The sequence below is a fragment of the Leopardus geoffroyi genome, chromosome D1 (assembly GCF_018350155.1).
Source record: "Leopardus geoffroyi isolate Oge1 chromosome D1, O.geoffroyi_Oge1_pat1.0, whole genome shotgun sequence".
NCBI lineage: Eukaryota > Metazoa > Chordata > Mammalia > Carnivora > Felidae > Leopardus > Leopardus geoffroyi.
In genome coordinates, this window is record NC_059329.1 from 58,320,275 (window position 1) to 58,346,164 (window position 25,890).

The 25,890-nt window shown below is 38.6% G+C and overlaps 1 protein-coding gene across 3 annotated transcripts in view; it reads left to right on the forward strand.

Annotated features, from left to right (window-relative positions):
* The window catches only part of FAM168A (family with sequence similarity 168 member A), a 207,748-nt gene that overhangs the window by 113,603 nt on the left and 68,255 nt on the right, over window positions 1–25,890 (forward strand). The window lies entirely within an intron of this gene.

The following is a 25,890-nucleotide window of genomic DNA, read 5'->3' on the forward strand; positions in this document are numbered from 1 at the left end:
AAGATAAAAAGTAAAATATTAAGTATGGTAGACAAGTGGGAAAGAGGAAAAAATAAAGCAAAGGAGGGAGAACTGTAGTGTTGGGAGTGAAGGTTTAAACTTAAAAAAAAATTTTTTTTTTAAGTTTATTTATTTTTGAGAGAGAGACAGAGAGTGAGTGAGGGAGGGGCAGAGAGAGAGGGAGACACAGAATCGGAAGCAAGGTCCAGGCTCTGAGCTGTCAGCACAGAGCCTGATGTGGGGCTCAAACTCACAAACCGTGAGATCATGACCTGTGCTGAAGTCAGATGCTTAACCAACTGAGCCACCCAGGTACCAGTGAACTTTTAAATAAGGAGCCAAGGAATGCCTCACTTGAGAAGGTAACTTTCGATTAAGATCTGAAGAAGATGAGAGAATGAGTTGGAGGAAGAACATTCCAGGCAGAGAACAGCAAGTGCCAAGGCTCCAAAGCCAGACCTGGTATGTTTCAAGGAATGGCACGAGGACAAGGTGGCTGAAGTGAAGTGATCAAAGGGGAGAATAATAGAAGAGGTTGGAAGGTTGTAATGGGAGTAGACCTTGTTGGGTCTTCTAGATCCTAGGAAAGACTTAGCTTCTCCACAGAGTAAGATGGGAAGTCATTGACGGAAGAGTTACCTGATACAACTTATTCATATGTTTTCATAGACTCATTCTGACTACTCTGTTGAGAATAGACGGAAGAAAGGATAGATCCTAAAGCAGAGAGACCAGTTAGGCAGTTGCATCAATCCTGGTGAGAGATGTTGGTGGTTTAGATTAAGATGAATGAAGTGGGGATAGTGAGACTTGATTTTCAGGTAGAGCTGAAAAAAATTTGCTGTTGAAGTAGTTGTGAGGTATAAGAAAAAGAGAAGTGAAGAGAGACACCAAAATTTTGACCTTTGCAGTTGAAAGGATGGAGTTGACTGGGCGCCTGGGTGGCTCAGTCGGTTAAGCTTCCAACTTTGGCTCAGGTCATGATCTCACGGTTCGAGAGTTCATTCGAGCCCTGTGTTGGGCTCTGTGTGGACAGCTCAGAGCCTGGAGCCTGTTTCAGATTCTGTGTCTCCCTATCTCTCTTCCCTCCCCCACTCATGCTCTCTCATTCTCTTTCTCTCTCAAAAATAAATAAACATTAAAAAATTAAAAAAAAAAAGGATGGAGTTGCCATTAACTGAACTGGGAAAAGACTTGAGGAGAAACAGATTTCAGGGGAGAGGGTGAGTGAATATAAAAATAGAGATGGTATTTACATTCACAATATTAGATGAAGTGACCTTGGGGATGCATGAAGATAGAAAAGAGAAAAGAGGCCCAAGACTTGAGCCTAGGTCACCACAAAGTTTAGATACTGAGAAAAAACTGCCAGAATAATGCAGAAAAACAAAACAAAACAAAAAACCTCCACCAAAACTCAGTGAGTATAGTGTCTGGAAGCCAAGTGAAGAAAGTGCTTAAAAGAGGGGAGAAAGTGATCAGTTGGGTCACATTCTGCTGACATATCAAGATGAGAGCTGAAAACTGATCACTAGTTTTAGCATGGTGGAGGTCATTGGTGACTTTGATAAGAACAGCAGTTGTGGTATGTATGGTGGGAATGAAAAATCTGATTGGTATGGGTTTAAAAGAATGAGACGAAAGACAAGAGAAAGCAAATATAAATAGCTCTTTCTAGAAGCTTTGTTGTGAAGGGAAGTAGAGAAATGGATTGATAACTGGCATGTTCAATAGAATAAAGAATGGGGGTTTTGTTATTTTTTTTTTTAATTTATTTTTTTAGATAAGACAAAAGCAGCAGGAGGCTAACAGGAATAATCCCGAAGAAAGGGAAAAACCTGATAATGTGGGAGAAAGAGGAGAAATAACCAGAGTAATGTCATTTGTTTGGTGAGGGGATGGAATCTGGTTTATCTGTCTTTGGAGGGTTGGATATGGAGTGGTACACATGGTCAGAGGGGAGAAATCAGAGTATACATGCACAGATGCACTTAGGTAGGTAAATGTGGTGGGAGCATGTGACAATTCTCTTTTGTGATTGATTTTATTTAGACAGATAAGCAAAATCACTAGGTGATAAAATAACTAGTGAGGTTAGCAGCAGAGAAAGCATGAAATAGTGTAGGAAAAGTAAATTGTCTTGGCAAATACAGAATGACTGGGTTGCATTTAGAGCCTACATGAAAATAGTGATCATAAGTTTAAAGTTTAAATTTGGTGGATATAGTTGTGTATATTTTTTTCTCCCAAGACCTGTGCCAATGTAGGCAGAGAGTAGATGGTGAATTGCATTTAACCAGAGCTGTGGTTTAATCAAACTTGTGTTAAGATAGAGGGCCAAGGGAGTGATTATAAAAATTGACCAAGGAATTTAAACTAGCCAGGATTAGGAGGGAAGTAAGGATGTGAGGAATGTGATAGAAATTAAATGTAGGTAGGATCAGTAGATTAAATGTCCTGATAGGCTGAAGGTTGTTAGAATTGGGGTAACTATAGTGAGTAAACTGGAAAGATAGGAGATAGTGACTGGAGAATGAGATATTTGGAATTAAGGTTATAGAAAATTGACAGTTATTGGTAATGACAAGGTAAAACCATGGAATGAGAGGCTGAGATAGAGTGGAATTCAAGATCAACAGAGAAGAGGAGGTCAAGTAACTGGGAGGGCAGTATTCTGTAGCCATTATTTATATAGTTACTGAAATTACCAAGAATTATGGCAAGAATGGTATTGGGGAGAAAAACCATTTGCTAGGAACCATAACCTTTAAGACTTAAGTGGAAATAACTTGGGCTACAAGTTCAAGGCCCAGTAGTAGAAGGGGAATGAGAGAAAAAGCCCCATTTGCTAGGGCTGCAAAGGAAACATTGTCAGGGACTGTTAGATTTCACTGAGAGCAAGAAGGCATGGGGGGACATTCACAGAAGAGATTGAATAAACAGAGATTTGCTAACCTTGAGATCCAGAGGGAACAGTGGAAAAGGTCAGGAGATGAAGAGGGGAGAGAGGTAAGAGTCAGAAAATTCAATGTACAAGCCACATAGGAGTGAAGTCTGGAAGATGAGAAACAGCCTGGGGGTCCAGGGGTGGGGTTGGGTGCAGCAGCTAATGACGTTCCCAACTGAGAAGGAGGTGGTCTTTTCTAATTGTTTGTAGTAAGATTATTCAAATTGGTTTTCCAATGACATTTGGAATAAGATATGCTTTGCTGGTTAAAAAATTATCCACTTGTGGGCGCCCTGAGGGCTCAGTCCGTTAAGCTTCCGACTCTTGATTTCACCTCAGGTCGTGATCTCATGGACTGTGGGATCAAGCCCTGCTTTGGGCTCTGTGCTGACTGCATGGGGTCTGCTTGGGATCTTTCTCCCCTTTCTCTGCCACTCCCCCGGCCCACATGAGTGCTCTAACATTTATTTTTATTAAAAAAAAATTTTTTTTTAATGTTTATTTTTGAGACGGAGACAGAACGTGAGCAGGGGAGGGGCAGAGAGAGAGAGGGAGACACAGAATCTGAAACAGGCTCCAAGCTGTCAGCACAGAGGCCGACATGGGGCTCAAACTCAACAAACCATGAGATTGTGACCTGAGCCGAAGTCAGACGCTTAACCGACTGAGCCACTCAGGCACCCCTATTTTTATTTTTTATTTTTTTAATGTTTATTCACTTTTGAGAGAGAGTGTGCGCCTGAGTGTACACACGTGAGAGTCGGGGAGGGACAGAGGATCCAAAGCAGGCTCTACAATGACAGCAGAGCGCCTCATGTGGGATTTGAACCCAGGATCCATGAGATCATGACCTGAGCCAAAATCGGATGCCTAACTTACTGAACCACCCTACCACCCCTCAAAATAAATAAACATTCAAAATAATAATCCATGTGGATAATATAAATTTATTTGCAAATATTAAAAACATACTACTTTGGAATAAGAAACATTTATAGGTGTATTACAAAAAGCAGACAGATGCACATTATTCTCCTGCAAGAAAATATGCTTGGCAGTGCCAAAGTAGATTGGATCTTGTTCGAAGCATTAATTTATATATTCAAACATTGATACCACTTTGTCTTTTTTACTGAGGGTCATTTTGCTTCCTAATGAACATGCTGGAATTTATTTTCAGGTTGCTTCATCTGAGGGATCTATCTATTCAGAAATAGTTGTTCCAGATTACAAATCAATTTGGAAATCCCAGTGGCACTTGAGGGGGAAAAAATAATCCTGCAGTGAGCTTTTGATTTTATCTTGAAAAGCTAATAAGTGGTGGTCAGACTTCTAGTTTGTGATCATCTTTATCTAAAACAGGAAGTCTGGAACGTTTTAAAAATCAATGTCTTCATGTTACAACAGATAAACCTTGGCAATGTTATGCTAAGTGAAATAAGTCAGTCATAAGGGAGATGTGTAATTCCTCTTATACAAGGTTCCTAGAATAATTAAATTCATAGAGATAGAAAGTGGAATGGTGGTTGTTGGGGGAGGAGAGAATGGGGAGAGTTAGTCTTTAATAGGTACAGAGTTTCAATTAGGGAAGATGAAAAAATTCTGGAGATGGATGGTGGTGATAGTTGCACAATAGTGTGAATGTATTTTATGCCTCAGAACTATACACTTAAAAATGGTTAAATTGGTAAATTTTGTGATACATATTTTACCACCACAAACAAAAAATCCTCCAGTGTTTTGAGTGTCCAGTGCCTACAAGATTGCTTGCCTAAACGAGTTGACCATTCTCACATTTTATTCTATTTTATTCTATTCTATTTTATTTTATTTATTTTATTTTATTTTAGAAATAAAGAGTGCAAGGTGGGGATGGAGGCAGAGGAAAAAGAGAGAGAGAATCTTAAGCAGGCTCCACGCTCAGTGTGGAACCCAACTCAGGGCTCAGTCCCACAACCCTGGGATCATAACCTGAGCCAAAATCAAGAGTCAGATGCTTAACCAACTGAACCACCTAGGTATCCCATTCTCATATTGAATTACAAATAATGAACCCCCTTCTCCCCAATACCTTACATTTGTGTACTGCTGTACAGTTAAATGTTTTCATATCTCATTCAGAACAGCCTTGAGAAGTAGGTAGATAGGAATAGATACGGAAATTGATTCTAAGAGACTTGCTCCTGTTAAGTCAGAGGGAGTGTCTAGTTCAACATGGTCTAGTTTCAGAACCTTCTTAGCCATAAATGAGGGAGTTTAAAACTTATAAGTGGGGGGCTTTTCCTGAAGCAATATAGTTCCTTCAGCAGAGACCTCCTCCCTTTATTAGAGCACAGAGGCAGAAACAGTTGAGATCTGCACTCCTGACTTGCACGCGCTGCCTGGTTTGTATCCAGTTCTTCAGCAGAGATTTGGACCTGGGAGACTGATCATACCATCTGCAGTTTGACCAGTTAAATTCTATATGCTCATCTTTTTTTTTCCCCCCTGAAGGGAATTAGTTTTTCAAATATCATAACATAATAGGATCAAAAGTAAATAAAGAGATTCACAATGAAGGGGAAAAATAAGGAAAACAGAATAAATGAAGCCAAGATAAATTTAGTACCAGGAGTTTTTTTTTTGTTTTGTTTTTTGTTTTGTTTTTTGCTAAGATTTGGTAGCAAATTCAACTCTGAGCTTCCTGGTGGCCACAGCAAGGTCTGGTCCAAGATTCAGAGTGTCTGTCATTCGCTCATCTATTCTTTCAACTGATAGTTTATTCTCAGAAGACACACATGTATCTCTGGCTCTAATGTCTGAAGAAAATAGAGCTCATTTTAAACAATGGCTGACATTAGTGGTTGCCACAGTAAACTTGATGGTAAGCTCTTTGTCTGGTTGATTTCTATTTAGCTTATACCTGGCACCAGCGATTGGCTCAGACTGAATAATTATTATGGACTTGATGAATGAATAAGAAATGATTGCTCTTTTTAGGATCTGATGTAAAACTTGGACAATGGACAGTCATTTTGATGTTCAGCAAATACTGAATACTTGTAGATACTTGGTCCTGTGCTGGGCTCTTTGAAAAAATAAAGACATAAATTATGCCTTTATCTTCAAGGAGTATTTTTAAAAAGCTAATGATACAAAGCACTGTGTGAAGATATAAAATGCTTTGTGAGGATTATGGGACCTCAGAAGAGAGAGTTCATCATAGGCCAGGCTGTTCAGTTTCCCCAATGGTAAAAAGGGAATAATAGTACCTACTTCATAGGGTGGTTGTGAAAATTAAAAGAGTTAATATATGTAAAGCTCTAAGAAAAATGCCTGGCTCATAGGAAGCATTCCACAAATACTAGCTAATAATATTTAGGGAAGACATCCTGGAGAAAAGAGTGCATGGAGTTAGGCTCTTTATATTCCTGTGTTTGTCCCTACCAAAGCGTGTGGGTGTCCTTATTTGACTCTTGATATGTTTCCCTTGTCTGCTAGCTCCAAGGTCCTTAAGGGCATGTATCATAACTTATCTCTGTATCCTTTTTTTTTAATTGTCTAAAACATTTTAATGTATTTTTGAGAGACACAGAGCATGAGTGGAGGTGGGGCAGAGAGAGAGAGGGAGACACAGAATCTAAAGCAGGCTCCAGGCTCTGAGCTGTCAGCACAGAGCCTGATGTGGGGCTCAAACCCATGAACCGCAAGATCACGACCTGAGCCAAAGTTGGACACTTAACCGACTGAGCCACCCAGGCACCCTACATCTCTATATCCTTAATGCTGGTACTGGGCCTGGTATAACATAAACACCCAGTGAAGGTTTGTTGACTAAAGGAAGAAAGCAAGCAAGCATACTGGGAACCAAGCAGGCTTGCTCCTTTAACAGCTGAGAAGGTTCTAAAGAAATGCTTTCTGGGAGCCCTACTTGGCTCTGAATTACATCTGACAGCATGTTCTGCTTGCTGTCCTGTTACTCTTCCTCCATGTTCCTTCATTCCTTACTGCCTTTATACCCTTGTTGGACTACTACTGACCTCTAAGCAAATGAACTAATGGTTGGTGGGTAGTTAGTTCACAGCAGTCGTCATCTCAGATCATATTGATTTCCAGTTGTTCACTGGGCATCTTTGCCTCTGCTTGTTCAAAAATGAATGCCATATTTCACTGCTTACCTAGAAACTCCTTACTTTCTCCTCATTGAGCCCTGTATAGAGTTTCTAAAACCTATCAGTTATGATTCTAAAATAATTTCTATGTTCTTTCCTTCTTTTGTATTTCCACTCTTCCTTTTTAGCTCTTGTTTCTTTTCTGCCAGTTCATCCTCCAACTTCTCATGAAATGTCACCCTAAAACACAAATATGTCACTTTATTAATTTAATTTTTCGTCGCTCCCTATTTATCTTCATAGCATTTCTTTAGATTGTATGGTAGGGCTCAATTTCCATGTTATAGATGAGGAGATAATTGCATTCCTGGAACAGATGGCCTCAAGGTGAAATTAATACTCCTCTTAGCCTTTTGAGGCTAATTACCCTTCTAAAACCTCAGACCCAGGAAGAGAACAGTCTAAAGTCTAAAGTCTAACAGTCCTGTCCCTATAGAAATTGTGGGTCCAAGGCAGTGAAAATCATATGTGATGAGGATGTTTCCCCAGATGCAATAATGATAAAAATCAACATTTGTTATGTGTTTGTACTCTGGCAAAACATGTATTGTCTTATTTAGTCCTCCCAACAATCCTAGGATATAGTTAACACTAGTATTTCCACTCTACAAAAGAGGAAACTGAAATTAAGTGTGGCATACAAGGCCTCACATGTGCTATGACTTAAAAACCTATGTTCTTAACTATTATATGAAGTTTCTAGGTAGCACTTTGCACATGTTGCTTCCCTAGGAAGGATCATAACTTTGTGTGCTATAAACTTGCTGTTGAGAATTGCCAGTCTAGTGGGCTTTGTGGGTTTGCTTCAGAGAACTAACATATTCTGGTAGAACACTTTGACTGAATAGGTACTTCAATGAATACCTTTATTTCTTTAGATTTCCTTAGTATCCTGTGTCTCATGACAGATCAATCTAAAATGCCACGTAAGGGGCGCCTGGGTGGCGCAGTCGGTTAAGCGTCCGACTTCAGCCAGGTCACGATCTCGCGGTCCGGGAGTTCGAGCCCCGCGTCGGGCTCTGGGCTGATGGCTCAGAGCCTGGAGCCTGTTTCCGATTCTGTGTCTCCCTCTCTCTCTGCCCCTCCCCCGTTCATGCTCTGTCTCTCTCTGTCCCAAAAATAAATAAACGTTGAAAAAAAAAAAAAAATTAAAAAAAAAAAAATAAAATGCCACGTAAGACTTATTACCAGCAAAAGGGGGAAGAGGGGCTTTATTGGGACTGTGTTTTCATATAGCTATCTTGTTCATTTGTCTGTCTTCCCATCTAATCGTCTGTTCATCTGTCCATGCAGAGAATGATATCAAGGAGAGATGGTAGAAAGCCTCCAGTGTAAAGTTGGAGACCTGGGTTTTGTTAAGGACCCAATCCATGACCCTAACTTGCCATGTATTTCTGGGGTAGTCCCTTCCTTTCTCTGTGCCTCAGTTTTTGTTTTTGTTTTCCCTCAAAAAAATAAATAAATAAATAAAGGTATTTGGATGCCATGACCATAGGCCTCTTCCAACTAGCTCTCTGCAGCTGGATGTCATAGGTAATATGGCAGTTGTACTTTTGAAAAGTAGCACTGGTACTTTTATATTACAGGCCTCTTCTAAGAAGATAAAATCTGGCTTATATATTTGCATTGCAAATCTAGCCTCTTGTCAGTAACCATTAAAGAGAGGCTCTGATTTATAGCTTCTCTAGAAATGTGTGTTGACTATTTCCTATAGCTTGGGATGTTATATAGCAAGTCTGCCTATAGCAATCCATTTCTAGCAAATTTATAACTTTGCTTCAGAGGTATGTGATAATTTAAGATCATTGTATTATGCGGTTGTGAAACTGTGGTATGCAATCAGTTTGTTCAATGAATAGTTTCCAGGCACACACTGTGTTCCTGACTTTGTGCTAGGTATTAGAAAGTCTGACAAGACACATCTCTGCTTTCATGGACTTGGCAGGAGTTGGGAGTGTGATATAATTATGTTAGAGTGTGATAAATACTACAGAAGCTTCCCAGTGAAAGTGACATCTAATTGAGCCCTGAAAAGAAGAGGAGGAATTATCCAGATTAAGAGATAGGGTAGATCAGGGAGAACCCCTGAATGATGGAGAAGGATGGTATTTCAGTCAGGCACAGTGAACAGCAGTGTTGGAAAGACTCAGAGGCAAGAAAGTTTGGCATGTTCAGAGGAACTCAAAAAAGATAATACCTGCTGGATTATAAAGTGTGAAGGCAGGAAAAGGCTATTTTAAGATTACAGCCATTTTAGGTATCCCTTCTGGATTGGGAAATAGCATGATGTCATAGAAAAGACTAGACTTGGCATCTAAAGACCCAGGTTTTAGTCCTTGGCTTGCCACTAGCTATCTATGGGATCTTGAACAAATTATTTAACTTCTCTGGTTCTTAGTAATTGTTAACTCTTGCACCATCCTTTTAAGCTGTAAAACTGCTACACTATGAAAGCTTTTCTTAATTCTTCTGCAAAGCAGAATGACATCCTTGCTCTGTTTAAACACTTTTAGTATAGCACTTTTATTATAGTAATTTTTATATGCAGGTGTTTCCCCATTAAAAGGTGAGTTCTTTTAAGGGCAGAGAAATGACAATGTAAGTCCCAACTACTTGTGAGGTTTAATGGCTACTTGGATTGTATATTAAGGGAGTTTCCCTCTGAAATTTGTTTGCCCTTAGGAAAAAAAAAACCCTGAGAAGAAATCTTGTATTATTTGCAAACATGTGACTGGAGAGACAATTTTGTTGTGTTTTTGATTAGCAAAAAAGCCACTTTCTTTTTTTTTTTTTTTTTAATATAATTTATTGTCAAGTTGACTAACATACAGTGTATACAGTGTGCTCTTGGTTTTGGGGGTGGATTCCTATGATTCATCGCTTATATTAAAAAAGAAAACAGCCATTTTCTTAAAGCTGTTTCGGTGGACTGAATGCTCTGGTGGTTAGAATGTGACATTTTGCAGATGAGCATATCATTTACAGGCAGGCAGGCACAAGAGGTGGTTGTTGAAGTTTTACATGAAAAGAGCTTTCTGTTAACAGTGGAAACCTTTTTGATATTGAGATCCTCTTAGCAGATCCTAGAAATCAGAGTTCTCCATTTCACCTTTAAATTGAAACGTTTTCTAAGATGAAATGATATATACAGAGCTGTAAAATGTGGAAATCTAATGGGCAGTTTGATTACATTTGGCAGACGTATAAAGAAGCAGACATCTATTATAAAAACTGGCCTTCCTTGTGTATCATCATACTGATAAAATTAAGGGGAAAAACCCACTGAAATGGACTTTTCTTAAATTTGTTTGCTCAGAAGAAGTTAATGTGATATGAAACTGTTGAATTCCAATAAAGGTTTATTTTTATTTACCCATTAATTCATTCATCTTGCCTAATCAACAAATGTTTACTGAGCACCCTGCTTTATACCAGGCCCTTTTCTAGAAATTTAGGAGTGGATAAAACATATGGTCCCTTAACCTCATGGTGCTTCAAATGTAGCAGGAAGAAAAGAGTTGCACAAGCAAATTACAGCTGCAACGAGTATTTATAACAGAAGTTCAGAGAGCTCTGGGATCATAAAATGGCCTGTAGTCATGCCCTATCTGGCCTTCTGAGATTCTTCATAAGAACTGTGTAGACACAACTGAGAAATGAGTATAGGATGATAATATCCCTATCATGTTTTCACTTAGATTCTGTGCTCCAGTTGTTCAGAGCTGCTTGACATCCTGCCTTACTCGCTCATGACTTAGTTTCATGAATGCCCTTTCCTTTGCCTTCTGTAGAATTCCCATCATCATTCAAAACAGATCGAATGACAGTTTTTTAAATCTTCAACATCTCTCCCTCAAATAGAACCAGGTTCAGCTACAACAGTCTAAAATAACAGTGGGTTGGAAATATAAGGTTTTATTCTCTCATGTAAAAGAAGTACAGAGGTAGGCAGTCCAGGCCTGACCTGATTGTTCCATGAAATCATCAAGGACACAGGCTCCTTCTACCATCCTTGATTTGAGAATTCTATTCTCAAGGTTACATCATGGAAGAGAAGGCTGATGAATTCCAATCCATTGTGTCCTAATTCTAGATAGCAGGAAGGAGTAAGTGGAGGAAGCTGGGCCTCCAGATAACACTGTTCCCTTTAAGTAGCCTTTAATAGAAGGCTAACGATATTTGAATTGTATCTCATTGAGCAAAACTAATTACGTAGCCACACCTAACTACAGGAGGCACTAGGAATTAGAATCCTTTAACTGAGTGTTTTGCCACCTAGTGGTAGTTATAGCGTTCTTTCCCTGACTACCATCCTTTAGTTAGTTATAAATTCTAAACACTCAATATAATAACAGTACTGTATTGCTTTTAGTTGTCAATTTCTATGTCTGTTTCTTTCTTATAAATACCTCAGGAATAGAAATTGTGTCCTGTTATCTCTGTAACACTTTGCACAGAGCCTGGCACAGGAGGTATCTTCATGTGTATAAAATGAAGGTGTTGAACTAAAGGACAATACTTTTAGCTTATAAAAAATCTGGAACTATTTCTTGAAACACCAATTTGTATTTTTAAACCACTTTATTGAGATATAACTTATATATGATAATATTCACCCTTAAGTATACAATTCAGTGATTTTAGTAAATTTACAGAATTGTGCAACTATCGCTAAAATCCAGTTTTAGACCATTTTTATTACCCTATAGAGATCTCTTGCTCCCATGTGCTATCAATCCCCATTCCTACTCCAAATCCCAGGTAACCAAAGATCTGTCTGCCTCTATAAATTTGCCTTTTCTGAACATTTCATATAAATAGAATCATATAGTATGTGGTCTTTTGCTCCAGCTGCTTTTATTGAATGATATTTTCAAGGTTAATTCATGTTGTGATATGTATCATTTGGTTTTTTCCTTTTTCTTGCTGATATTTTCTTTGTTGTTTTGGGAATTAAATGTATATCTTAATTTATTACAAATTATTGTATTTATTACAGTCTGCTTCACATATAATCTACTCAGATACAAACTAAATGAATTTCAGTAAAAGATAGAAACTTTGTCTCAATATAATTCCATTCCCCCCTCTCCTTTACTTGTTTTTATATAAGTCAAATATTTATATATAATATGCCCAATAATACAGTTTTGGAGTTATTGTTTTCATAAATTTAAAAGGCAGTATATAAGAGAAAAATGTTTATACTCTTCACCTACATAATCACCTCTACAGGTGTTCTTTATTTTTTCACATGGATTTGAATTACTCTCTGGTACCGTTTCCTTTCAGCCTGATAGCCCCAGTATTTCTTTAGTATTTTTATTTATTTATTTGTTTGTTTGTTTTAATTTATTTTTTATTTTATTTTTTAAATTTACATCCAAGTTAGTTAGCATATAGTACAATAGTGATTTCAAGAGTAGATTCCTTAATGCCCCTTACCCATTTAGCCCATCCCCCCTCCCACAACCCCTCCAGTAATCCTTTGTTTGTTCTCCATATTTAAGAATCTCTTTTTTTTTTTTAAATTTTTTTAATGTTTATTTATTTTTGAGACAGAGAGAGAGACAGAGCATGAACAGGGGAGGGGCAGAGAGAGAGAGAGACACAGAATCTGAAACAGGCTCCAGGGTCTGAGCCATCTGCCCAGAGCCCGACACAGGGCTCGAACTCAGGGACCGTGAGATCATGACCTGAGCCGAAGTTGGACGCTTAACCGACCAAGCCACCCAGGCGCCCCAAGAGTCTCTTCTGTTTTGTCTGTTTTTATATTATTTTTGCTTCCCTTCCCTTGTGTTCATCTGTTTTGTGTCTTAAAGCCCTCATGTGAGTGAAGTCATATATTTGTCTTTCTCTGACTAATTTCACATAGCTCAATACCCTCTAGTTCCATCCACGTAGCTGCAAATGGCAAGATTTCATTCTTTTTGATTGCCAAGTAATACTCCATTATATATATATACACACATACACATCACATCTTCTTTATCCATTCATCCATCGATGGACATTTGGGCTCTTTCCATACTTTGGCTATTGTTGATAGTGCTGCTATAAACATTGGGGTGCATGTGCCCCTTCGAAACAGCATACCTGTATCCCTTGGATAAATACCTAGTAGTGTAATTGCTGGATCGTAGGGTAGTTCTATTTTTAGTTTTTTGAGGAACCTCCATACTGTTTTCCAGAGTGGCTGCACCAGTTTGCATTCCACCAGCAGTGCAAAAGAGATTGTCTTTCTCTGCATCCTCGCCAACATTTGTTGTTGCCTGAGTTGTTAATGTTAGCCATTCTGACAGGTGTGAGGTGGTATCTCATTGTGGTTTTGATTTGTATTTCCCTGATGATGAGTGATGTGGAGCATTTTTAATGTGTCAGTTGGCCATCTGGATGTCTTCTTGGAGAAGTGTCTATTCATATCTTTTGCCCATTTCTTCACTGGATTATTTGTTTTTTGGGTATAGAGTTTGATAAGTTCTTCATAGATTTTGGATATTAACCCTTTATCTGATATGTCATTTGCAAATATCTTTTTTCTCCCATTCTGTTGGTTGCCTTTTAGTTTTGCTGATTGTTTCCTTCGCTGTGCAGAAGCTTTTTATTTTGATGAGGTCCCAATAATTCATTTTGCTTTTGTTTCCCTTGCCTCTGGAGACGTGTTGAGGAAGAATTTGCCGTGGCCAAGAGCAAAGAGTTTTTTGCCTGCTTTCTCCTAGAGGATTTTGATGGCTTCCTATCTTACATTTAGGTGTTTCATCCATTTTGAGTTTATTTTTGTGTATGGTGTGAGAAAGTGGTCCAGGTTCATTTTTCTGCATGTCGCTATCCAGTTTTCCCAGCACCATGTGCTGAAGAGACGGTCTTTATTCCATTGGATATTCTTTCCTGCTTTGTCAAAGATTAGTTGGCCATACGTCTGTGGGTCCATTTCTGGGTTCTCTATTCTGTTCCATTGATCTGAGTGTCTGTTTTTGTGCCATCTTTAGTATTTTTAGAAAGGCAGGTTGCTGCCAGTGAATTATCTCAGTCATTATATGGGAATGCCTTTATTTTTGCCTTCAGTTTTGAATATAGTTTTGTTGGGGTTATAAATCTTTTTTTAAGGAGGATATTAATTTTTAATTTATTTTTTTGATGTTTATTTTTGAGAGAGAGAGAGAGAGGGAGAGTGCAAGCGGGGGAGGGACAGAGAGAGAGGGAGACACAGAATCTGAAGCAGGCTCCAGGCTCTGAGCTGTCAGCACAGAGCCCAATGTGGAGTTCAAACCCATGAACTGCTAAATCATGACTTGAGCTGAAGATAGATGTTTAACCCACTTAGCCACCCAGCTGCCTCTATTTTTTATTTTTATTTTATTTTTTGAGTGAAGTTGACACAGTGTTAGATATTTTAAGTATACAGCTTAGTGGTTTGATAAGTTTATACATTATACTATGTTCACCCAAGTATAGCTATCATCTGTCCCATTATAATGCTATTACATTGTCACTGACTGTATTCCTCATGCTCTGCTTTATATTCCCATGACTCACTCATTCCATAACTGGAGGCCTGTATCTCCCTCTCCTCTCCACACCCTTTTGCCCAGCCCTTCCAACACCCTCCCCTCTGACAACTATCAGTTTGTTTTTTGTTTATAGTCCTGATTCTGCTTTCTGTTTTATTTATTTTTTATAGATTCCATTTATGAATGGAATCATAATGATATTTGTCTTTCTCAGTCTGCCTTATTTCACTTAGCATAATACCCTCTAGGTCCATCCATGGTGTCTCAAATGGCATGATCTCATCCTTTTTTATGGCTGGGTAGTATTCCATTGTGTGTGTGTGTGTGTGTGTGTGTGTGTGTGTGTGTGTGTGTGTGTATGTTTTCTTTATCCATTTGTCTATTTATGGACACTTAGGTTGTTTTCATGTCTTGGCTATTGTAAATAATGCTACAATAAACATAGGGGTGCATATATCTTTTTGAATTAGTGTTTTCATTTTTCTTGGGTAAATACCCAATAGTGGAATTATTGGATCATATATCTTTAATTTTTTGAGGAACCTCCGTACTGTTTTCCACAGTGACTGTATCAATTTGCATTACCACCAGCAGTGCATGGGAGTTCCTTTTTCTCCACATGCTTACCAACATTTGTTGTTTCTTGTATTCCTGATTTTAGCCATTCATACAGGCATGAGATGGTATCTCATTGTGGTTTTGATTTTCATTTCCCTGTCAGTGACTGATACTGAGCTTTTCATGTATCTGTTGGCCATCTTTATGTCTTTGGAAAATGTCTGTTCAGGTCCTCTTCCCATTTTTTTTATCAGATTGTTGTTTGTTTGTTTTTATTTTTATTATTTTTTTTTTTTGCTTTTTTGGTGTTGTATAAGTTCTTTTTAAAAAAATTTTTAATGTTTATTTTTGAGAGAGAGAGAGAGAGACAGGGCACAAGTGGGGGAGGGGCAGAGACAGAGAGGGGGACACAGAATCTGAAACAGGCTCCAGGCTCTGACATGTCAGCACAGAACCTGATGTGGGGCTCAAACTCATGAACTGTGATATCATGACTTGAGCTGAAGTCAGTTGCTTAACCCAGTGAGCCACCCAGGCGTCCCAAGTTGTATAAGTTCTTTATATATTTTGGGTATCAGATCCTGATCAGATACATCATTTGCAAGTATCTTCTCCCATTCAGTGTGTTGTCTTTTCATTTGTTGCTGGTTTCCTTCACTGTACAAAAGCTTTTTATTTTGATGTAGTCCCAATAGTTTATTTTTGCTTTTGTTTCCCTTGCCTTAGGAAACATATCTAGAAAAATGTTGCTATGGCTGATATTAGAGAGATAACTGTGTTCTCTAGGATTTTTATGGTTTTAAGTCTCACATTTACGTCTTTATTGTTTTGAGTTTATTTTTGTGTATGGTGTTCAGAAGTGGTCCAGTTTCATTCTCTTATATGTAGCTGTCCAGTCTTTCCAGCACCATTTATTGAAAAGACTGTCTTTTAGCCATTGTATATTCTTGTCTCCTTTATCATAGATTAATTGACCATGAAATGTGGGTTTATTTCTGGGGTCTTTATTCTCTTCCATTGATCTGTGTGTCTGTTTTTTGTGCCAATACCATACTTGTTTTGATTACTACAGCTTTATAGTATATCTTGAAATCTGGAATTGTGATACCTCCAGCTTTGTTCTTTCTCAGGATTGCTTTGGCTTTTCAGGCTCTTCTGTGGTTCCAAGGGGGTTATAATTCTTGATTAATATGTTTACTTTTTTTGTTTTAGCACATTTTATATATCATTCCACTGCCTCTAGCCTCCATTATTTCTGATGAGAAGTGAGCTGTTAATCTTGTTCCCTTTTATCTGACAGATTGTTTTCTCTTGCCACTTTCAAAAATTTCTCTTTGGCTTTCTGCAGTTTTTACTGTGATGTACACAGGTATGGATATTTTTTGTGTTTAGCCAACTTGGAGTTCATTATCTATCTTACATGTGTAGTTTAATGTTTTCTTTCTTGTTTTTTTAATTTGAGAGGGAGAGAGAGAGAGCCTGAGCAGAGCAGGGCAGAGGAGCAGAGGAAGAGAGAGAGAGAAAATTTCAGGCAGGCTCCATGCCCAGTGTGGAGCCAGAAACGGGACTTGACCCTGAGCCGAAATCGAGTTGGACCCTCAACCACTGAGCCACCCAGGCACCCCTATTTGTTTTTAAAATCAAATTTGGGAAGCTTTTAGCCATTATGTCTTCAAATATTTTCTGCTCATTTTTTTTCTTTCCTCTTTCTGGAACTCCCATTACTTACATGTTGGTTTGATTGATATTTCCCATAGGTCACTCACTCGGTTTATTTTTATTTTTGTTTTTCAGATTATATAATCTATATTGATCTGTCCTTGGATTTGATGATTTTTTTCTCTGTCAGCTCAGTTTGTTGTTGAATCCTTGCATATTTTATTTCAGAATACAGTTTCCATTTGGTTCTTTTATTTTTATAATTTCTATATGTTGATATTCTCTATTTGATGAGTTATTATGATCATACTTTCATTTAGTTCTTTAAATATGGTTTCCTTTTATTAATTTATAATAGCTGTTTTAAAATATTTATCTGCTGATTCCAATATCTGGGCTCCCTTGAGTCAGTATCTATGGTCTTTTTTTTTTCCTTAGTAAAGGGGCACACTTCACTGTTTCTTTGCATGATTCTTTTTTTTTTTTTTTTTTTTTTTTTTTTTTTGGTTGAAAACTACATGTTCTAGATAATATATTGTAGCAACTCTTGATTCAGATTCTTCCCCCTTGGAGGTTGGGGGATATTGTTGCTGGGTGTTATTGTTTATTTAGTAACTTGCTTAGACTATTCTGTAGTGACTATCTCTTCTGCAGTGTGTGACTACTGATGTCTTTTTTTTAAACATGAATATTTAGTTATTTATTTAACATGAATGTAGTTTATTCTGGTCACACTTTTAAAACTATTGTTTTAATTTTTAAACTTGGCTTCTTAAAAGTCATCCCTGGGTCAGTGTAGATTAGTGGTCAATGATTGGCTTAACCCCTAGGCCAGGAAATTTTGTACTCTTTGCTATAGGATCTGTTTGTCATTTGGGGAATGCATTCAAATTTCAGATAACTTACAGTTCTGCATCAGCCTTTAGTTTCAGTGTGTTCAAGGCCTTACATTCACATAGAGTCAGTAGATAGCTAGGACCCTCTCCAGTTTCTCCTTAGCAACTGTGAAGTTTTACCACCAGGGATCCCATAGTAGGTTTTACCAAGACCCATTATGCTGTTTGGTTCCCTAGTATGCCCTTTTAAATTTCTGGTTTATCTGCTCTGTTGCCTGCCCTACCTAATACTAATAGTATGACCTTAGTCTAGCTCCAGTAGTGGCCTTCCTGGATTGTTTACTATTGTTCCCCAGATTGTCACCCTGTTGTGATGCTGGGCAGTATCTAGAGCTGATTTTCTATGCTCAGCTTTAGATTAAATCAGCCCACTCTGACTCCAGTCATCCTCTTGGCCTGGCCTGGCCTGCTCTGACGGAATTACTCCCAGGAAGCTGGGGGTTGGGAGATAAGGGCAGCTCTAGGCTAAAATGCCACAGATTCTCACGTTCTTAGTATGGTTCAATAATTTTTCCTGAATAATCCTTTCTCAATTTGATGTATGTATGCCTTTGGTTAATTTTCAGAGGCCTGAATTGGTTGTTTTTGACAATTTTATCCAGTTTTGTTGCTTTTTAGGGAGAAGGTTTGCTGAGCAATTTAAGCATTCCAGAATTTCTGTCTCCTTGTATTATTTTTGGCATCTTTATTTTTATTGAACTTTAAAAATTCCCCAGCTAGACCATAACCTTCTTTGGGCAGACACCATCTTTCTCTTTTTTGTACAGTACCCATCCAAAGGGCAATAAACATTTGAGCTTTCATTCCTTTATCTGTCAAATGAAGTTAATTTGCATTGCTTACCTCAAAGTATCAAGTGAAATAGTAGTTAAAATTTTCATAAACTGTAAAACACTTTGTAAATGGTAAAATTCTTTGAAAATTTTAAAGTAGTTTGCAAGCTACAACACTAATTTTTAATTTTTAATTTTTAATGCTGCAACCTGTTGTGCATGAATACTTGGAAGTATTCATCCTGAATCCATGGGCTTTTTTTTTTCCTTGTCATTTTATGCTCATAGGTTTTACTGTTGGTTTGAAAGAAATAGTTCACATGTTTTTTGGGGGAGCAGCAACAGGTCACTTGTAGAACAGTCTGGGTATGAAAGCTGCTAGCTGCACCAGGAGGGAAGTTTTTAGGACCTGTTTTGTCTCTCACATGTTATTTTGACTCACCACTGCTTATTCTGCAATTAGGTGAACTACCAATGGAGGCTAGTGTGGACAATAGAAATAAATACTGGGGAGATGTGGAGCCAAGTAGTTCACTGGGATATGCCAAGAAGTGGCAAGCACTTTGACGCTTTTTTCAGAGTTGTCTTTTGGAGAATATGAAGGATGGTTCATTATTCATTCAACTACTATGTATTTAGTGTCCATTCTGTGCTGGGTAATATTTTGGGTGCTGGGGATACAAGACAAACAGAATCCATATCGTTATGGAACTTACTCTAATTGGGGAGAAAATAAATAGGTAAGAAAATATATAAGGTAGTGATAGGTATCAATAGGAAAGGTAAAACAGGATGATGGGACAGAGAATAACATCTTTGGAGGAAGTATTTTAGGTAGGTGGGTTAAGGTAAAGAAGTCATTTCTGGTAAGAGATGAGACCTGATTGAAGTGAGGGAGTATACTATTTGGATATCTGGGGGAAGGGCATTCTGGGTGGGGGGAAGAGCAAGTGCAAAGATCCTGAGATGTAAGCATGCATGCTGTGTTCAGAGAACAAGGAGGTCATTGTGATTGGAGTGGAGAAAGCAAGGCCGTAGTAGTAGGAGTTGCAATCAGAGATGTGGGCATGTGAGGTCAGATCATAGAAGGCCTTGTAGACTTTTAAAAGGATTTTGGATTTTATTCTGAATAAGATGAGAAGGAAGCTATTACACAGTTGTGTTCACTGGCACAAGAAATGTAGACTTGCTGTGGTTCAGCCCCAGGAAGCAGGGGCAACTCCATACTTGGCTCTGGAGAGATAGCTAGGAAGGATGTGCCCAGTGGGCACTTACTTTTCTTACTAAAGAAGTGAAATCAGGTCAGATGGGTAGTGAGTGTATGGCAGCTGAGATTGTAGAAGTCAGGCAGGCAGTGCTTTTATTCTCTTGTAACTGACTGTGTGTGCCCCGCTGGGACCCAGCAGGTAGATATGAACTGCCTCCATGAGAGGAATCTGTCAAGGTCACAAGGGATCCTGAGTTAAAGGGAAGGGCTCAGGGCCTGCCATTCCAGAGGAGAATCTAGTGCTGGGTTTGGGAGACTAGGAACTTCATCTAGCATGGTGGAAGTAGCTTAGACATTGGAATCAGACAGACCTGGTTATGAAACTGACCTTTCTCAATTCTTAGTAATGAGACTTTGGATAGTTTGCTTTATTTCTCTAGACTTAAGTTTATTTATCTATAATACAGTGAAAATAATACCTATATTGCAAGATCACTGTGACCTTTTAAGACTTATAGGGACTTAATAAGGTAAGTCTCTAGCACAGTGCCTGTCACCTGGTAAATGTTCAGTAAACAGTAGCTGCCGGTAATAGAGGTAATATTTATAATATTGGTAATGGTTAATCCCTACACAATACCCATTGTGTATCAATCATTGTAGTAATGTACTATCAATTATTGATAGGTTGTACTATCAATCAATAGTAGTATTCTTAGGTATCACAACTTTAAGTCCAAATCCAAATTTGTTTTTCACTCCCAAACATGCTCTCTTCATAGTTCTCATCCCAGTAAGTGGTTATTTTTATTATTCCAATTTCTCAAGTTAGCTTTGGAGTCATCCTTAATGTCTTTCTCCTTCTCATACTCCATATTCAATCCATTGGTAATAGCTGTCAGGCTGTTCTTCAAAATATATCCAAAATATGACTACTTTCCACCACCACTATCACCACTGCTACCACCCTATTTCAAGCCACCATTATTCTTCATCTGGATTATTTCAAATAGCATCCTGACTAATTTCCCTTCTTTTCCATTTGCCTTCCTGCCATCTGATCTCAGCTCAGCAGCCAAAGTAGTCTTAAAATGAAGTCAAATCATGTTACTCTTCTGCGCAAAATACTCCAGTGGCTTCTTATTTCAAATAAAAAACAAATTCCTTATACTGGTCTACAAGGCTCTGCATGATTTGGCCCTTATTACCTGTCTGGTGTCACTGTCTACTCTTTTCCCTTTCATTCGCTGCTTTCTAGCTAAAGTGGCCTCCATGGTGTTTCTCAGACATAGTTCCACTTCAGGGCATTTGCATTTGCTGTTTCCTCTACTTGGACAGTTTCCTCTCAGCTGCATGGCTTGCTTCTTCAACTTATTCATTGCTAGATGTCACTCAATGACACTTTCTCTAGCCATTTAAAAAATTGAACCTCCCCTCCCCCCGCCAGCACTCCTTGTCTACCCTCAGTGGATTTCTCTACTGCATTTACCACTATCTGATATACAATATATTTTACTTTTTAGAAAATTTTGTCTCTCCTCCTCTCCCAGCTCAAGTGTAGGTAGGAATATTTGTTGTTCCTCTGGACAAATGACATTTGGGAAAGAGAGTCTCAGGCATTGTCTTCAAACTATTTGGGCTTCAAAATCTCCTTGGAAACATAAATGCATAGATTCCTAAGCCCTATCCCATAGAGCATAGAGAATAGTGTACACCATGTGAAAGAATTTGGATTTTATTCCCAAAGCCTTTGAGGAGAGTAACCCATCCAACCTTTGTTTTAATAATGAATATCAAGGATGAGGTAGACTGGGTTAGAATGTGGAAAAATAGACTTCTTGGCACTGTTGTAGTAGTTTAGACAAGAGATGATGAAACTTAAAACAGGGGCAGTAGGGTTTTTTGGGAGCTCATGATCAGGTGTGAAAGAGTGGGTGGCATTTAGGATAACTTCCAGGTTTTTGTCTTAGGTGCTAGGTGGATGGATTGTCAGTAACTCTGAGACAGGCAATACAGGATGAAAGAATGGGGCTGGGAAAAGATTCTGAGTTTACTTTTGGGTATGGTGGGTTTGAATTGCTTAAGGAGTGATCAGGAAGAAATGTTATGAAAGTAGGGTGTATGTGGGTGTGGATGTGTGGTTGAGTGTTACGTTATAATAATTATTGTGAGAAAATGTGGATTTGGAAGTTATTAGGTTTCATGTGTCATGAACTAATCTAGGCAACCATTAATCTACCTTTGTCTCTATAGGTTTGCCTATTCTGGAAATTTCATATAAATGGAATCATGTAATATGTGACCTTTTGTGACTGGTTTCTTTCACTTAATGTAATGTTTTCAAGATTCATTTATGTTGTATCATGTATCAATACTCCATTTCTTTTTATTGCCAAATATTTCATTGTATGGATGTATCACATTCCATTTATCCATTCACCAGTTGAACATTTAGGTTGTTTCCCTCTTTTGTTTTTGTTTTGAGAGAGAGAGTGAGGTGGGGGAGGGGCAGAGAGAGACTCCCAAGAAGGCTTCATGCAGAGCTTGATCCCTGACTGACCATGAGATCATCCTGAGCTGAAATGAAGAGTTACATGCTTCGGGGCACCTGGATGGCTCAGTTGGTCGAGGGCCCAACTTCGGCTTAGGTCATGATCTCACAGTTTGTGAGTTCGAGCCCCATGTCAGGTTCTGTGCTGACAGCTCAGAGCCTGGAGCCTGCTTCGGATTCTGTCTCCTTCTGTCTCTGCCCCTCCCCACTTGTGCTCTGTCTCTCTGTCTCTCAACAATAAATAAATGTAAAAAAAAAAAAAAAAAAGTTGCATGCTTCACTGACTAAGCCACCCCTGTTTCCATCTTTTGACTATCATGAATAATGCTGCTGTGAACATTCATGTGGACATGTGTTTTCATTTCTCTGTGGTATATACCTAGGAGTGGCATTGCTGGATTATATCGTAACTCTGTTTAATTATTTGAGGAACTATCAGATTTATTTCTAAAGTGACTGTGTCATTTTACATTCCCACCAGCTTTGTATGAGGGTTCCATTTTCTTCACACACTTGTCAACACTTTTTGTTATCTTTTTATTTTAGCCATTTAGTGTATAGAAGTAGTATCTCATTGGGGCGCCTGGGTGGCGCAGTCGGTTGAGCGTCCGACTTCAGCCAGGTCACGATCTCGCGGTCCGTGAGTTCGAGCCCCAGCTCAGAGCCTGCAGCCTGTTTCTGATTCTGTGTCTCCCTCTCTCTCTGCGCCTCCCCTGTTCATGCTCTGTCTCTCTCTGTCCCAAAAATACAAAATAAACGTTGAAAAAAAAAATTTTTTAAAAAGAAGTAGTATCTCATTATATCATTTATATAACTTCTTTGAAGAAATGTGTGTTCAGATCCTTTGCCCATTTTTTAACTGAGTTATTGTCCTTTTTATTATTGAGTAAAGATAAGAGTTTTTTTTTTTTTCCAAAAAAATTTTTTTTATGTTTATTTATTTTTGAGAAAGACAGCGACTGGGGGAGGGGCAGAGAGAGAGAGGGAGACAGAATTCAAAACAGGCTCCAGGCTATGGACTGTCAGCACAGAGCCCAATGCAGGGCTCAAACTCATGAACCACAAGATCATGACCTGAGTGGAAGTCGGACACTTAACTGACTGAGCCACCCAGGCACCCCAAGATAAGAGTTCTTTATATTTTTTAAATACAGATATTTATATTTATATACAAATACAATACCCGGGGCACTTGGGTGACTCTGTTAAGCATCTGATTCTTGATGTTGCCTCAGGTCATGATCTCAGAGTTCATGGGTTCTAGCCCCATGTCGGTCTCTGCACTGTCTATGCAGAGCCTGCTTGGAATTTTCTCTGTCCCCCTTTCTCTCTGCGCCTTCCCCACTTGTGCTCTTGCTCTCTCAGCATTAAAACAACAACAACAAAAAAAAAAAACAAAAACCTTAAAAAAACCCCAATCCCCTATCCTATACAGTTGACCCTTGAACAACATGGGTTTGAACTGTGTGGGTCCACTTATGCGTGGATTTTTTTTTTACCGTACAATACTGTAAATGTATTTTCCTTATGATTTCCTTAATAACATTTTCTTTTCCTAGCTTTATTACAAAAATACAGTATGTAATACATAGACAAAATACGTGTTATTCGAATGTTTGTATTCTTCAGTCAGCAGTAGGTCCTTAGTAGTGAAGTTTTGGGAGAGTCAAAGTTACATACAGATTTTGGACTGCACAGGGGTTTGGCACCCCTGACCCCTGCATTGTTCAAGGGTCAACTGTATATGGTCAGCAAATTTCTCTCCTTCTCTGGGTTGTCTTTCACTTTCTTAATGGTGTCTTTAAAGAACAAAAGTTTTTAGTTTTGATTAATCCAGTGTATTTTTTTCCTTTGGTTGTTTGTACTCTTGGTATATTTAAGAAACCATTGCCAGTCCAAGGTTACAAAGGTTTATGCCTATATTTTCTTCCTTCTTGTATGAGTTTTGTATTTCAGCTCTTTCATTTAGGTCTTTGATCCATTTGGGGTGCTAGTCTTGACCCTGCCCTTAACTTGCTTTGTGACCTTGGGCTGTTCATTACCTTTTTTCAGCTTCACTTATTTCATCTATAAAGTAAAAGTTGTTATGTGTGTATATATAGAGCAACAGAAAACAGATCAGTGGTTGTCACAGGCTAGGAATCAGTGGGAGGGTACTGAATACAAAGATGAGAGAACTTTTTGGGGTGATGAAAATGCTTTATATTTTACTTGTGGTGGTGTTTGTATGACTACACATTTTCAGGGGTCATAGAACTATATACCCCAAAGGGGTAAGTTTTACTATATGTAAATTATACCTCAATAAATCTGTTTTAAGAAAACCTTACAACACCTTTATAAAGTATGTAATATTTTCCATTTTGAGGCTAGAGGAAACTGAAGCTCAGAAAGGTTAGTGGCCTGTGGTCCCACATTTGGTAGGTGGCAGTGCTAGGATTTGAACCTAAATCTGTCTGATCATAGAGCTTGTGATGTTCCTACTCATGTTTAGTCTGTCCCTGAAACTATTAAGAATATGTGGATTCTCTCGTAAAGGGTTGACTTACCCATGAAAGCCAGGGACCGTCTCTTCCTACAAGCAGCTTCCCCAGAAGTGGCTGTCACATTCTTAATCCAAATTTTGAACCCATGGAATATCTCATTTCTGTCAGTCATCAGTAGGGCTTGGAATCAATGCTGCTGTGGAGTGCTCCCCAGTCAAGATATCCTTTTGAGGCTGAGGCCCTCATTTTGGAGCAGGAGGAAACCATTTCCAAAGTTTTTGAGTTTCTTTGGTTATGAAAAACATTTTCATACCTTGCCCAATCAGCAACATGGATTACCTTCTTATTAGGAGCATGACTAGATGTTTACAGGGCCAGTTGTGCTGCTTAGCATTTTAACAGTCTTGCTTACGCCACATTATTTAGCAAAGAACTAGTTGGGTAGAAGAGAGACCTAAGGCAGGAAAAGTGTACAAGTTGTCTTCTGTGTTGTTGCTGCCATCACATCATCACCATCATCATTTACATGTGTGCACCACCTGACGGTTGGTGGTGTATTTTGACATTCTGAGATCTTTTTTAATTCTCCCAGTATCTGTTAAGGAGAGTGCTTATATTTAGAGAGAGAATGTTACCTGGCCATATTCTTAGATAACTCTGGATGCAAGGGGTATTTTCTCCTTAAATTGTGCCGAAATATATATATATATATCCTGTAACCTTCATCCTCAAGTTTTCAGTTCATTTACTGGTAGTAGTTTAAGCTAGCCTGTTGCCTTGGGGTCATTTGCCAGGGCTGCCCATTGGCTACCTTTCAGGAAGTTCTAGCCTCTGGAATTAACCAGTAGCATTTTCCTTTTTGCCTGTTTGACCACCCTGCCTTCCTCTCCTTGGGAACCCATCTTTACTCCACCTCTCATTCCAGAAGCCTGGAGAGACTTAATTAATCTCAGAGCAATTGTCATCAAGCCAGTTGTTGACTGCCTGTCTTGACATTTGACTTGTTTCCTGTCCTGAGGTGCTATAAGAGAAGTTAATGACCTAAAAAATTGCCCATCCATCATGTGAGCCTAGTTAAGAGAGAATTGTTTGATTTTTATGAAGTGTAAGTAATATATTTGTAGAGACAAGTTTTTCAAACATGTACTGGC